The sequence below is a fragment of the Hemiscyllium ocellatum genome, chromosome 13, assembly GCF_020745735.1.
Source record: "Hemiscyllium ocellatum isolate sHemOce1 chromosome 13, sHemOce1.pat.X.cur, whole genome shotgun sequence".
Taxonomy (NCBI): domain Eukaryota; kingdom Metazoa; phylum Chordata; class Chondrichthyes; order Orectolobiformes; family Hemiscylliidae; genus Hemiscyllium; species Hemiscyllium ocellatum.
The window spans coordinates 32,056,064-32,069,592 of NC_083413.1; positions in this window are offsets into that span (position 1 = coordinate 32,056,064).

The window sequence follows — 13,529 nt, forward strand, 5'->3', positions numbered from 1 at the left end:
TGGCATCCGTGTCGACACTCTGACACGTCTTGCAGTGGTTGACATGATAATGTTGTATGGCTTTGTGGTCGATATTGCCCTGAAGGCTGGGCAGTTTGCTACAAACAATTGCCTGTTTAAGGTTCGGCAGTTGTTTAAAGACAAGAAGTGGAGGCATAGGGAAGATTTTGGTGAGATGCTCATCCTTATTGATAAGGTGTTGCAGGCTGCAAAGAACATGGCATAGATTTTCAGCTCCTGGGAAGTACTGGACAATGAAGGGTACCTTAACAGTTGCAACCAGTGTCTGTCCCCAGAGGAGGTCATTACAGTTTCTCACTGTGGAATGGCAGAACTGGTGATCAATGAGTTGAGCATTGTACCCTATTCTTATGAGGGTATCCTTGAGCACCTTCAGGTATCCACCACGTTCCTCCTCATTGAACAGATCCTGTGTATGCATAGGGCTTGTCCATAGAGGATGGCTGTTTTGACATGTTTCAGGTGGAAGCTGGAGAAGCTTACCATCGTGAGGTTATCCACGGGTTTGCAGTAGAGTGAGATACTGAGGTGCCCATTCTTGATGGAGATGTGTTCAAGAATGAGAGATACTAAAGACTAGTCCATGGTGAGTTTGATGGTGGGATGAAACATGTTGATATATAATTGTTTCTGTGACTCCTCGCAATGGGTCCAGTGGAAGCAAATGTCACCAATATATCTGATGTTTTGTGTTGGTTGGAGGTCCTGAGCAGCAAAGTACTCTTGTTCAAACTTGACCATGAAAATATTGCCATTTGGGGTACAAATATGCATGAAGAGCTGATTGCCAAAGGTGAAAACATTGTGGTCGAGGATGAAGCTGGTGAGTTGTAGGATGGTGCCTGGCAATTTGCAGTTGTTGGTATTGCATTCTGAGGCTGTTACAGTGATGCCATCATCATGGGGGATGCTGGTGTCGAGTGCTAAAATATCCATTGTGACAAGGAATGTTCCCGGTTCGACATGCTGTGTTTCTGTAAGGAATCTGTAGTGCCACGACAGAAGCTGGGGGTCTCCTGTACAATGGGTTTCAAGATGTTGACACAGATACCACCCACCATGTACGCGACATTGTGACTCAGACAATGTTGTCTATCTCATACACTGCACGCAAAGATGCCCCGAGCAGACACTACAACAATGGATGTATGGATATGCACAACAATCACCAGACAGGGGTGTTCCCTCCCACTCGGGAAACTCTTAAGTGGTCAGTGACTTTCGGCCTCAGATCTTCAGGTGACCATCCTCCAAGGTGGACTTCGGGACAGGTGACCATCCTCCAAAGCGGACTTTGGGACAGGCAACAACACAAAGTGGCCGAGCAGAGGCTGATAGCCAAATTCGATACCCATGAGGATGGCCTCAACCGGGACCTTGGGTTCATGTCACATTACAGGTGATCCCATTATACTATATGCTGTCTCTCTCTCTCTCTCTCTCTCTCTCTCTCACACAAACACAAAGACATACACCCTCTCTCAAACACATGCTGTCTCTTACACACACATGTACATCCCCCACACTCACATTCACACACATACCCCCCATCACACTCACACACACTTGACCAGCATGCACACACGCAAACACACACTCTCTCATGTGTTCTCACATACACATGCACACACTCACATGCACACACTCACTCTCTCTCTCTCTCTCTCTCTCTCTTTCTCTCTCTCCTGCACACACACAGACACATAAGTCTATGGGATGAATGTATATTTGTAGATATATTCTATTTCGTTCAAAAACTGCAGGCAGTTAATGCAGACAGTCAATCCATGTAATATTTTGTAAATTTCACTTTGGAAATAGAACCAGTCTGAGTCAAGATTGGGATACAGACAGACTCTGACCTCACACCTTTAAGGCATTGTCTGAGCTGAGATATAATCATTTTTGTGAAACCTTAATTTATCTCAAGAATGTGACTTGAAAGAAGTTCTGGGATTTACATTTTAATGAACCAAAACCTGCAACCCATTCTAAGAGATGAAAAACTGAGCAACAGTTGAGGTTTGTTTAATATATAATCTTAGTTGCATGACACTGTAATCTTTTACTATAAGATCTGTGTCTTATGGTCCTGCTTCACAACTACCTGATGAAGGAAAGGAGCTCCGAAAGCTAGTGTTTCCAAATAAACCTGTTGGACTATAACTTGGTGTTGTGTAAGTTTGAATTTTGTCCACCGAGTCCAACACTGGCTCCTCCACATCATTATTTCAGAGTGAGAGCACAGATAAAGAGAGTCATGTGTTACTTCTGGCAGTCCTATGCATCCTTTCCTTTTGCCCGAAACATTGATTTTTCTGCTCCTCAGATGCTGCCTGACCTGCTGTGCTTTTCCAGTACCACACTAATCTAAACTCTGGTCTCCAGCATCTGCAGTCCTCACTGTTGCCTAGTCCTATGCAATGACAGGTTAAGTAGGTGATGGTTTGTATGTTGCCTATATTTTCAGCAACTTTCAAGAGTCCGTGTTTCATCTTAGCGTGTCTAAGCATCGAGATATTGAATGTTAAACAAGGCATTGCTAAATGATCTGGAATAATAGTTGCAAAGCACAAAGCTTTAGGAAGGAAGATGAGGTTAGGAATAGGGAGCTTCATGGAGTTTCCAAATCAGTTTAGACCAATTTTTTAAGGAGAAGAGCAATAATAATGATTTAGGAAGTCATTTGAATAGAGTCAGGACAAGTAAATTTAGCCAGAACTGGTGAGACAGAAAAGAGGAATTTTGCTGTCAGAAGTTTGAACAAAAGAACTAGACAGAAGGGCTTAATGGTACAGAGCTCTGTGGGGGCCACTAAGATTCTCATATCTAGACATAAATACATTTGAAATCATAGATGTACAACTATTTCACTTACTTCAATGTTTGTACTCTGCACTGAGCAGCCTTCAGAGCAGTAGACAATATACGTATGCCTCTATCTCCAAGATTATTATTACTCAGGTTTAGATTTGTCAGCATTCTACTACTGCTCATAATGAAAGCGAGTGTCTCACAGCATTTATGTGTCAGATCATTTTTTTCCAGCCTAAACATTTCAGAAAGAACAAATATTATAAAAGTTACGTATCCAAATGCGGTCTCAAAATCATTTTTTAATGCGCCATTTGAGAGTTTACTGAACTCTTGAAAGTTTTAGGAGAATCATTTACTCTTTATTAACGCTTAAACTGATTGCCTTTTGATGCAGGTGGATTGATCAAAGAAACACACTGTTTTGTATGAGTGCTGTGGCTGACAGTGTGAGAAATCCATTTACTTGGTTACTTAACTTGCAAAAATATAACAGATGAACACTGCCTTGAGTAGTTTAGAAACAATTTGGACAAAACAGTGATTCCAACAAAACAAATCTCACCACTTAATATTAGGCTACTTGAGTGATAAACAAACATTTCCAAGCAATTTATTTTTTAATTTCATAACTTGATTTCCACTTTCTAAACTCTGTGCCTACGAAATGCAACTGGCATATTTAAACTCCAGTAAGTGACTTATGTAAAACACCACAATAAGGAGGAGAATTGATAAGTTGTCTTGGGTATTAAGCACAATGATTTTACAACTTACTCCAGATTTTGCAATTTACAGTCTGGACTTGTCATCACTTGTGACAATATCTTGACTCCAGAATCTCCCAAATTCGATCCAATCATTCTAAATGGAAATAAATTACAAATAAATTTGGAATCAAAATGCCATATTTTGATGTCATAAAATACATACATTCACGAGCACAATACTTTCCAGTATCTTTTGCCACTGTCATAATACTGCAGTATGTTAAAGTTGTAATGATGGAAATGAATATGAATGTTACTCATGAGACTGCTTTTGTTGTCCATTCCTAGCTGAGCAAGGAAGACTCACCACATCACTGTTAGACACAGCCACATATTGGTCAGGTTGTGAATATATTGTTCAGAATAAAGTTCAGTTGTTGGATTTCTAATACCTTGAGCAAGCAGAAAAGCCACTTGCTCAGTACAGAACAAGAAAACTAGCCCACAATTTATTCCCTTCTCTGTCTCTGCTCTCTCTAGTTGCCTGTAATGGATGATATGCTTAAATGCAGGACTGTTTTGTGAAAGTAGGGCTTTCCTAAAGAATGGTCAGATTGCTCTCAAAATGTTGTTGGGAAATCTACCAACTGAGGAGATGCTACAAGAAAAACTTGGTTTTATTGAACTGAGAGTTTTTGTAAACAGTTGAAGTGCCCGAGTCAGGAGCAACACTGTAAGGCTTTCAATGAGGGTAAAAATGTGTATTTTGAACAAGAGGCATGGTGCAACAAGATCCAAATTCGATTGTCCTTCATCTTTACAGATATGCTGAAATAAGCTATTGAAAGGAATTGGTGACTACTGATATTAAAGGAAGGTCAACATATTAAATTTAGAGATGCTTTATTACAAAATGACAGGTGACAGGGATAAGAAAAGCAAGAGTCAGGCTTCAGAAGCCAACATGTGAGATTTCTTGACTCTTTTCCCTACCTGAGGGACAGGTATATTGATTCTGACAAAATAGAGACTGTGTACTCTTGAAGATTTTCTTTCTTGGAAATGAATTGGAGCATACCGACAAAAACTGAACACTTCACTTAAATAAAATTGGCATTTGAGAATGTACACAACAAATTTGCTTTAAGGAACAGTTGAATTGTAAAATCTATTTGAAGCTTTTCTTTTTGTTCTGTCAGTGAGTATTTCACTCTTCAATACTTGTGATTTAAAACATTAAACGTACTTTTAAAAATATTTTCATATTTTGTCCAACGTTTTTGTCTGGCATTCATCAGGACTGTCATAAAAATATCAATATAAAGGGCTACTTATAAGCAATGCAAAAAACTTTGACATAATTTTCTTTTTCAGTGTTATATATGTAAACATTTTCAAAAGAACTCTTCTGGCAGAAGGTAATGGAGCCATTGGAAATGGATTGGAAGACATCAAGGCATAAAATGGTGAGGATGAGTAGGAGGTGGAGTGACCATCATTTTCCTGATGTCATGGAATTTTATTAGCAATGCGAATGTGGATGACTGTCTCCCCATGTTGACGGAGCTCATCTAAGTAGGGTTACAGTGCATTAAAACCTGCTGATCCCCCCATTCGGGACACTCTGTGGCCCACACAGGAAGTCGTTTGCAGCAAGCTCCCCCCACTCCCCCCGCCTCCATCTTCACCAATCACACCATGTCCCTTCAATGGGCCTACCAGGCCCAGCAACCCCGACCACAGCTTTCTGCTTTCAAAGGTAATGTCTATGTTGTTTCCTTGGCTGGACACAGTTCCAGCAGTGGTCTGCTTCTGGGACTGAAGACATGCCAGCTGTCCAACTGACCCAACAAGCTACTGGGGGCAGGATCAAGTAGTGGGAGTCCGATGGCAGTTTATTAACCGCCTGATGAATACAAAATCTGGTCTTACCCTCTGATATCTCCAAGGCAATGTTTCATTAGGGCCTTTCAACAAAATCTATCCCTTCTTTTGTGAGTCACAGCATACACCATATTGGAAAGTGCATGAACACATGTTTCTACCAGCAGAATGGAGGGTGGATAAAGCATAGTGCCAAACCAGAGTTACTGGCAGGTTTCTGCCTTAGTTTGGCACAGTTGAGGATCCCGTCCCCCACTCTTTTGAACACAATGTGACTGGGAGAATAGGCAGAGACAACAGAGAACAGGATAGGCTGGGAGGGAGAGAAGGGCTACTGGCAAAAGACTGTGATTTCCCAAGATGTTCATGGAGAAATTCTCCTACTTTAGTCCATGAGGGACAATTTGTAAGACATGTGCACTTCTCTCAAAACCCTTCTGAAATCTGCTGTCTGCTGAAGTCGCAGTGTCTGTAAAGGTGATTTTTGTATGTCGGATTTCTTATGGCTGGAGATGGAGATGTTAGCAACATATTACATTTTGCTGCATGCCCACCTGTTGCATTAAAGAGGTGACTGCAACTCAATATAAAAAGGACTGAATGTAATTAATTCTGTCTTGTCAGACAAGAGGAAGTAGTGTGTTGCAGGTTTCTTCATGTTGCAGGATGACATTGACTGCAAACACTTTGTTCTGTCGGCATTGTATGTCAACTCTGAGATGTATTCCAACCAAAAAGGATTATATTCAGTCAACACCCTGCTGGTGTGGGAGCCTACATGTACGTTCTAGCCAATACCTAGTATGCTGCTGGTAGTCAGGATGCCTTTATTCTATGATCGTCTGCCATTCCACCAGAAGTTGGGCTACTTCAACAAATCAAGAGATGAATAGCAGGTTGTAAGCTCTGAGTGATAAGGGATATCAGTTGACTACATGGCCCATTCACATATGAACAGCAGCATGTATACACAGAATGTGATACAGAAGACCACTGGTGAGCTGCAACAACATTCCTCTGCCTGGATCACTTACAAAGAATCCTGCAGTACTCCATAGAGTGTCAAAATCTGTTGTGCTGCTCATGGGAGACAGCTATTGCCACCAGGAAGAAACCAACCAACAGGGTAAGGAAGGGAGGAGGCAACCGAGACAATTCCCCTTCTGGCAGGACCGAACAAGAATAACTCTGTGATTATGATATTAGTAAATACAACCCTAATCCCCCAATCACTACACGTCCCACAATTTATATTCATTCAATACTGACCATCAAAGTATTGATTTGGCTACAACACAAAAATTAAACCCACCACAAAATGAATATTTCAATGAACATTAGTGGGGTCAGTTAGTTCAGTTGACTGATGGCTGGTTTGTGACGCAGAGTGAAGCCAACAGCATGGGTGAGTTTAACATGAAGGGCTCTCCTTCTCTATCTTTCCCCTTGCCTGAGGCAAGGTCACCCTCAGTTTAAACCACCACCAGTCATCCCTGTAATGCAAAAGCAGCCCTACAATCTGGTAGGACTATGGTGACTTTACCTTTATGAAACAAAGCTTATCTTTCTGTCAACTAATATTATTTGGGCATACTATTAGTGTCAGACATTTATGCTTTTGCCTAACTTGGTGCTCCTATAGCAGTTAGAAGCATGTGCCAGCATGGTTGGTGAAAAGTTGCTGACTCCCAGAGCTGCTGATTGAAAATGACTAGGGAAGACATCCCTGAGCAACTCTGGGCCCAGCAGCAGGCTGGTTCATCTCAGCGGGACTGGCAGCAGTCTGAGCTGCTGGCTGGCAGCCAAAATAATGACAGGACAACAATTGTCATGTGGGAATGGCAAGTTCTGGAGATCAAGTCTCCAGTACTACTGTCAGAATGTTATAACATCCCTTTGCTTTTGCAGTATCCAGTGTCTCCTGCTATTTATTGATATCACATGGAGTGAATGGAATTGGCTGAAGACTGGTATCTGTAATACAGGGGACCATGAGATGGATCATCCACTTGACAATTCTGACTGAAGTTTGCTCTGAATGCTTTAGGCTTATCTTTTGCACTGATGTGTTGGGCTTTTCCATCATTGAGGGTGAGGATATTAGTGGATCCTCCTCCTCCAGTGAGTTATTTAATTGTCCACCAGCATTCATGACTAGATGTGGCAGGACTACAAAGCTTAGATCTGATCCATTGGTTGTGGGAACTCTTAGCTCTGTCTTATGAATTGCTGCTTATGCTGTTCTGCATGCAAGTGATCCTGTTTGGTGGCTTCATCAGGTTGATGCCACATTTTTAGGTGTGCCTGGTGCTGCTCCTGCCTGCTCTCCTGCACTCTCCATTGAACCTGGGTGGATTCCCAGGCTTGACAGTAATGATTGAGAGGGGGATATGCTGGGCCATGAGGTTGCAGATTGTAATAGAAATTGCTGGAAAAGCCCGGCAAGTCTGGCAGAGCAACCAGAGTGAATGTTTTGGATCGAGTGATCCTTCCTCAAAATTGACAGATTCTCAGCTGTTGACACCTGAATAATCCTCTCCCCTTGCTCTGACTGCTGGTCACTCATGTTCTGTCATTCAACTATGATCCCACCTCAGTAGTGTCAATATCAGGATCTGAAACAGTGACTGTGAGTGTGAAATCAATTGATAAAGTCTCAACATTATTGTCCTGTGGGACTTCAGTCACTGCTTGGCAAAGTGGTAGTTCTTGGATGCTTTAAAGGAGACATGCACAGAGGTAGGATTGTGGTGAGGGGAATGGGGCAAAGCTAGAGCTGCATGCTTAAACCATCTACAGGTTGTAAATGAGAGGGTGGAATGCATGAAAATGAGAAGTGAGAAGAAGGGTTAGGTATGAAGATGCCTCTATTTTCTCGGGTTTCTGTCCCATTTTTGGCATGAAGTCAACAATGACTTCTCTAATACTAGCGAGAACCATCTCCTCCATTAGTATAAGGAGTCACAGCTGTATCTGTCCAACAACTGCTAGCTAATGCAATCTCCAGTTGTAGGTCTCTCTGTCTTGATGTAGAGACAAAAGTAGTTAAGTGAGTATGAGACAATATATTTGGGTCTTGTATGTCATATTTAAATAGCAAGCAGTGTGGGAAAACCATGAAATGTGTTGTGACACTGGCAGCATCAGTAGGTTTGTGAGGATGAGCTGCAGGTTGAATGTTAGACATGAGTCTTCATTGAAAGAGTCTGTTAGTGGATGACTGATGGGATGTAATGCAATGAACACTGTCTAAGACCATTGGTACTGACAGTAGGATATGGAATTTGAAGATGAATTCACAGACTTTCGCCACTTGTGTGAATTCATTTAAATTTTTGAGGCATTGCATCCAGTATTTTGAGGCTCACAGCTTTGATTACCAAAGTTACACAGCCCTTTGTTTTAAAACACTTGGAGGGCCTCATGAGTCCTTTTATAAATTGCACTTCCCTCCTCCTGTTCACCTCTTCCAACAAGACCTGAGAATAGAGCCCACTCTTTCCCTTTCTACCATTGTTCAGTTTTTTTCTCTATGTTACAGTGACTGGTTCCTCCAGCTGCACTACATCCCTCCTTTAGTGCAGGGTAATTTTAGTCTTTCACAGTTTTGGGTCTCTTGCTGAGGCATGGAATCAGTCAGCAATGCAGTTCAGACTAGTCACACATAACTGTACACTCATGATAATGAAGAAGTATAGAGTAAGCACGCTGCCTACATCATTTTGAACAAGCACATTATACTAATGGAGGAGATGGTTCTCGCTAGTATTAGAGAAATCATTGTTGACTTCATGCCAAAAACGCGACAGAAACCCGAGAAAATAAAGGCATCTTCATACCTAACCCTTCTTCTCACTTCTCATTTTCATGCATCCCACACTCTCATTTATACCACCAACACTACACTTGATTTTAACAATTATTCAATTGTGCCCTCTACATATAACCAAATCAATTTATACATAAGTTCTAAATTACTGTTTTATAAATGAGTTATTGCTTAAACAGAAGTAGAAATCCTTACTTTAAACTTGTAAAATGATGCAGAACTGGCACCAGTCTCTGGAATCCAACTGAAGATATTTTGAGTTGTGAAAGATCTAATGTCTCCATATCTCCGCATGACATTTGCAGAACAAATGCCAGTGCTGAATATTCTGCTGGTGTAAGTGTCCGAGAAGTAACAGTACCAGCAGCAATGATCTTTCTGGTTTCTTTTACCAGTGAATTATCCTCTAATTCACTTAAACACTGTAGAATAGTAATACATTTTTCTGGAGGAATATCTTCCTGCAATTTCTTTTTGAAAATTTGAACAATCTTTGTTATATCATCACAATTTATTTCACAACTTGTCATCAGTCCTTTCATGATTTGTTGATTTTTTTGAGTCCCGAATCCACAAAGGAATCTGAGAAACAGGTCAAAGTGACCACAAGAACTTTTCATTGCTTCCTTACAGGCCTGTTTACAGACTTGGGAATAAGAGGGTCTTTCATGTTTTCGTAATGTTTTTGCATTCGCTGCAGTGTTTAAAGGATTATTTTTGTTGTTGTTTAATGACAGGAAAACATACAAAGCAGCAAAATATTCCTGCAGTGACCCATCAACAAAACAGAAGGCCTTCTTTGAAGGATTTGCATTTCCCACAGCAACCTCTTTGCAAAATCCACTTTCTGCCAAGGAAGCATCGACATTGTATACTTTTAAATCCTTCTCATAAAATATCCGCATCTGGCCTCTCTGTAGATCGAAAGCCAACTTCCCCAAACTGATGATAGCTTTTTGCTTTGACTTCAACAGTGCATCAATGGTCTGTTTCTTGTGAGTTAAATACTCCAATTTTTCCTCTTGGTGGGAGAAGACATGCACTAAGAACTTGGTGAAGACAGATGTAATTGGGACTGGCATGTAATCACCAAGCCCACAATGCTGAAATAATTCAAGTGCATCCTCCAACATGATTGATAAAGCACAGCAGAAAATTGGCATGTTGCATAGAAGGGATAAACTCAGTTCTTTGTTCACAATTGTAATCATTTTTTCTGCCAGGTGCCTATTTTCATATTTCTTGTGAAAAAAATCCTTCTTTTGCTGCTCACAGAATCCTTTTATTTCTGTCAGTCTGTCAACGTAGCAGAGAGGAATTTGCCCTAGGGCTGCTGGCCGGGTAGTTATCCAAACTGAAGCTGAAGAATGAAGGTTGCCTCTGATGAGATTTGTGAGTAAAGATCCAAGGGACATTAATTCATTCTCATCATAGCAGGCTAGTTGGTTTTCAAAATCCAGACTCAGAATGCTTTCATCTAGTCCATCAAATATGTACAAGGATTTGACTGATTTGCTTGTTAGAATCTCTTCGCAATGCTCCAAGTGTGGGTAGTAATGCTGCAGAAGTTGCACCAGGTTCAGTGACCTTTCCGATAGCATATTGAGCTTACAGAAGGAAAATAAAAATATGAAGTCAAATTCTGACAGTGTGGAACCGGCAGCCCAGTCGTGGATTAACTTTTCTACACAAACTGTCTTTCCAACCCCAGCTATTCCCTTTGTTACAATGATTCTGTGAGGTTTTCCATCTCCACATGTAGGTGTTAAAATCTCCATGTAGCTGAGGGGATTGGTTGACATAACATTCTGATCCAACCCCACATGTTGCGAGGTGTTGTGATTCAAAGGATATGCATCGCTGTTGACAATCCATAGATTTGCAAACTTTTTGGATGTGTGTTCTGTTACGTAGACACAACTTTCTTTCAAAACCTTGATGTGGGTCTTTTGGAGATCATAGAAAGCATCATCTGTATTTCAAACAGGAAGCAAAATGTGTAATCATTGTAACTTATGTGGCACAAAATGGTTTTTTGAAACATCAATCAGTAGCCTCCAGATGTTCATCTTCGTTGACTCTATCAAACATCTTATTCATCATTAAAAATCACACAACACCAGGTTATAGTCCAACAGGTTTAATTGGAAGCACTAGCTTTTGGAGCGCCGCTTCTTCATCAGGTGGTTAGGAGCATCGCTCCGAAAGCTAGTGCTTCCAATTAAACCTGTTGGACTATAACCTGGTGTTGTGTGATTTTTAACTTTGTGCACCCTAGTCCAACACCGGCATCTCCAAATCTTATTCCTCAAAAGTCTTACAAAAGGTCTACCATTTGAATTGACGTCTGGGCACAGAATTGGAGTTCGTTCTGTTGCTGTCAATACAGGAGATACGGGAGAGAGATACAGGACCCACAAGATTTGCCATTCTATAAATGGGTACTGGTCATTTGACCTTGCCAATAGCATCACATCAATGAATGTTTGTTATCTGGGCAGCAGCCAGGATACATTCTTTTTGCATTGGTCAACTAACCCACTAACATTGGGCTTCCATAGGTGCTTGGCAGGAATCAAACTGGTTTTGACTGCTCAGGAATATGTGGCTGATGAGCCCAATCACGATCTAACCACACAAATACAGTGGCCACGTGAGCTGTTAAACACCAACAATTCGAGCAGAGCAGACAATTGACCTAGTCAAGAAATGGTTCTGCTGCCTTGATATTTCAGTGGGAGTTCTACAGTACACAACCCAGCCTCTGAAATATGTGCTGGTCTGCTGTGTCCTCTATAACAGGGTTAGCAGGAGAACACAGTCATTACTGCAGGAATCTGCATCTATCTCAGGATGAGGAGGAGACATGAATCTTTGATCTCTGATATCCTGATGTGCTGTCAACGAGTGCATTCTCAGGACGTATTTCTCATAAAACTGCATCCCTGACCACTGTGGTCTCAGCTGAAAATGTGTTTACACTGTGGTCTCACAACTCCCCCACCACATCCATCCCAAATTCCTCATCGCAGTCCACTTGACCACTATCCAATAATAAAGGCCCCCCACACAAATATTCTCAATAAATACTTTGAGCCCAAAATGCAACCAATTATAGAAATAGAAATGAGCTGTTCATCTTGGGTAACCCTTCAGGTCCTGCCTTTGCTTGTGCAGGTGCTCCTTAACAACACTGCCTCAGACTGATAGATGGCTGGAGGCAGACCATTGGTTCCAAATGATACACACGAGCCAAATTAAGCCTCAGGCCTGACTTTGGACTGTATCATCTCAGAGTAAGTCCCCAGTCTGGACTGACTGGCTGACAGACATCAGCAAGGGCACTGATGAAGTAGTGTTGATGAGAACAAAAATGCTGTCATTCTGAAGCAGGGCAGCAGGATTTTGCCTTATGGAGCTGCTCCACAGGGTTGCACCTCCATAATCCTAACTCCAAGTTCTGTGGTTGCCCTGGACCACAATACAGCTTGACAGTAACAACAGGCAGACATACTTGGTGTGCAGTTCATTAACATTCTCCTGTATATCACAGTCCTTATCTGAGCCCTCTATACCTGCTGCAAGCTCACCCTCTGTTGAACACAAACCACCATTTCCCCCTAGCCTGGCTGTAGCCGGCCCATGCCCAATGACCAACCTTTTGAAGATTCCAGCTGTTCAGGAGTATCCACGACATGCACAATGCCTATCTCTGAGCTGGCGGATATGGGTTTCAAATTAAGTGACTGTATCCCCTCAACGCAAGTGTGGAGTTGCTCTCCTTCTTCCTCTTGGATGTGGTCTGCCTGCTCAGGTAGTAGTTCTTGGGAAACTGAAACTATAAAAGTAGAAAGGAAAGATTAGTGTGATGAACCAAGGTGTATAGTTGTAGTACAACATACAGGTAATCAAAGATCATGAAACAGGGATTCTGTAATCTATTGGCATCTGTTCATTACCAAAGGAAAATTAAGGCTAGACAAAGAACTCTGTACACATGGAATGATCATTTGGGTAATATTTGTCTGAAGAATTTCTTTACCTGCTTGCTTCCCCTGCCATCATTCCCTGATAACAAATGACATCCTTTCTTTCCAACAAGAAAATCTTATGACTCCAGCTGTCCTCTTTCACTACTGCCATCTGCTGGTGGAGATGCTGTATTACTGCTCAGCACCTTTTTCTAATCAATCTGGTCAGAGATCTTATTGTACACCCCTGGAGCAGAAAAGATTTGAACCCAGGACTTCTGGTCCAGAATTAGGGAAGGT